General features: G+C 36.9%; 1 long non-coding RNA gene across 2 annotated transcripts in view; it reads right to left on the reverse strand.

Annotated features, from left to right (window-relative positions):
* Positions 1–281: 281 nt before the first annotated feature.
* The window catches only part of LOC108492111, a 7,377-nt gene continuing 5,413 nt past the window's right edge, over positions 282–2,245 (reverse strand). For both annotated transcript variants that reach the window (XR_001873008.1, XR_001873023.1), the window contains one exon: positions 282–598. This is a non-coding gene — a long non-coding RNA (uncharacterized LOC108492111). The remainder of the gene's footprint in view (positions 599–2,245) is intronic.

Raw genomic sequence — 2,245 nt, forward strand, 5'->3', positions numbered from 1 at the left:
ACCAAAGAGGTGTACTGAGGCCCACAGCTATTTTGCAAGTAATTTGCAGTATCAAAAATTGTTACTGTCTTGTAATTGATTTTCAGGGATTCATCAGCATGTACTTCTTTCCTTTAGAACACTTTATTTACACCACTATACTGTCACTCATTCATGAAGGTGCCATTAAACCAGAGTAATTGGAAATTACTCAGGCTCCATCAGTGTAATAGACTAAAGCAAAGATCTTAATTCAGGCTTATTTTAGTGCTTTATTGCTGAGCAAAATGTGTAAGAACTCAACTAAAATACCAATCCTCATGTGTAGTGATCAATTTTAAGTCATGAAAGATACTAAAGAACACAGAAAGAGGCACAGATGCTGCTCTCAGTCCTGTCAGGGTTACCATCGCTCCCTGCAGCAGAGAAGAGATGCTCCCTTGGGATGATGATGCTGGCTGGCAGCTGTCTTTCAGATGACCAACAGAGATGTCAGTCAGATGCTGCTTTGAACAGGAGATGGTCTGGTCCATTTAAGAAGATACGTCATAAATGCAAAGGCCTTTAAGTCACTCCTGACACGGTAGGCTACATGAGTCAGTAATAGAGCTGGTAACAGCTGTAAAAAGGAAACACTGAGGAACATTTCATGTTTTACCAGCTCACATTTTGAAGATATTTGCAATCATTATCATTTTTTCTTTTTTTCCCAACTTTCAAGACAAATTTAATTGCAACATGAGGGGGACAAATATTTCTAATCACACACCAGAGGCTCGGGAAAAAAAGATAACAAAACACCAGTCTCTTTTAACACAAACTCTGTAAGAGAGCATTGCTATAAACAAAGCATACATACCTGCACTAAACCTGCCTTGTAGTCTGAACTATATTGTACCTTTACTGATCAGCTTTAGACTTACAGAATCTCACTACAAAGCCTTGAGGGAGGATAGAGTAGAAATTCTTCCTTGTATGTTCATTAGCATGTATTGGCTTTGCTGAACATATATAAAAAACTGTATTAGAGAACAGAAAAAGAATTCAAAATTTTCCAGAATCATAGACTTTTATGGTCAAAAATAATGAAAAAAACACATAAAAATAGAAATGACAAAAAAAAATTGCAAATTAAACACATGTAGTGTGCATTCTTTGGGCTCATGCCATTCTACTACATGGTGCACTTAGTGACCATACTTCAGTATTTAGAGGTTCCTGGTTCCCTACAAGTATGCTGCTGGGGGCCAGGAAACACCCAGGGAAGGTATAGGGAATCAGATCTGCATTCTCTTGCTGTAGACCCTGACCTGGTCCCAGAGCACTGCAGGATGCTGTAGGAATGTTGAGGAACTTGTGCAATACTTCAAGGTAGACATGTACAAAAATACAGCACTGGTAAATCTGACTGATAGGCAGCTAATTGTGATTAGCTTTATATGATGCAAGTTAAGTTATAGTTTGATAGCAGTTAAATGTGGTGTGCATTTTTCTTTGCTCTTTATACAGAAAGATATTATATATGTGTGCAATAAATGTACATAAAAATTTTTTAGAAGCAGAAAAGGCAACTGAAAACATCAGTGACAAATATGTGTGGCATGATTTCTTTTCTCTCTAAAAACTTCTCAATAAAATATTTTCTCATCCTCCCTATCAAGTCAAATTGTGATGTTTTGTGAAAGAAGTCACAATAAAACTGTGAAAATGGAGTTTTCCTTGTAGTATGGCCAGTCTTTACCTGTGCTAAGCATTAGAGAAAATTCAGATAAAGGTGTTTGGGAGCATCATCTTTGAGTGTCTTTTACCTTTATTCTTCCAAAAGTTTGTAAAATCTCCGTCACCCTGCTATTTCCAACCCCAAATACTGTCCTAATAACACCATTACATTTCTAACAGTTTTGGATAGCCACAGTTACAATACAGTATATGACCTACAAAAAGCAAGTGATTTCTTATAAATGCTACTATGAACATTTACCAAGCTGTAGGTAACCCTTGGTCTTGAAGTTTCAAACTGCAAGTGCATCTGACTTGAACTCTCGATTAATCCACTCAAAACAAGAGAAAAAAATAGATTTCCTAATGAAATTTTTCCAAACTAGGAAGCGGTAGAGCTATACAGGCTCTTGTGAACAAGTATCTACATCATTTTTTTCCTCTCTCTACTTATACACGTTGCTTTATGTGCAAAGGGAGAGTGATAAACAGGACTGAGTCTTTCTCCATCTTTGGGGTTAGGGTAGAGAAAAGAGGATGTATCACT

Source organism: Lepidothrix coronata, unplaced genomic scaffold (assembly GCF_001604755.1).
Source record: "Lepidothrix coronata isolate B3197 unplaced genomic scaffold, Lepidothrix_coronata-1.0 Scaffold0, whole genome shotgun sequence".
NCBI classification, from domain to species: domain Eukaryota; kingdom Metazoa; phylum Chordata; class Aves; order Passeriformes; family Pipridae; genus Lepidothrix; species Lepidothrix coronata.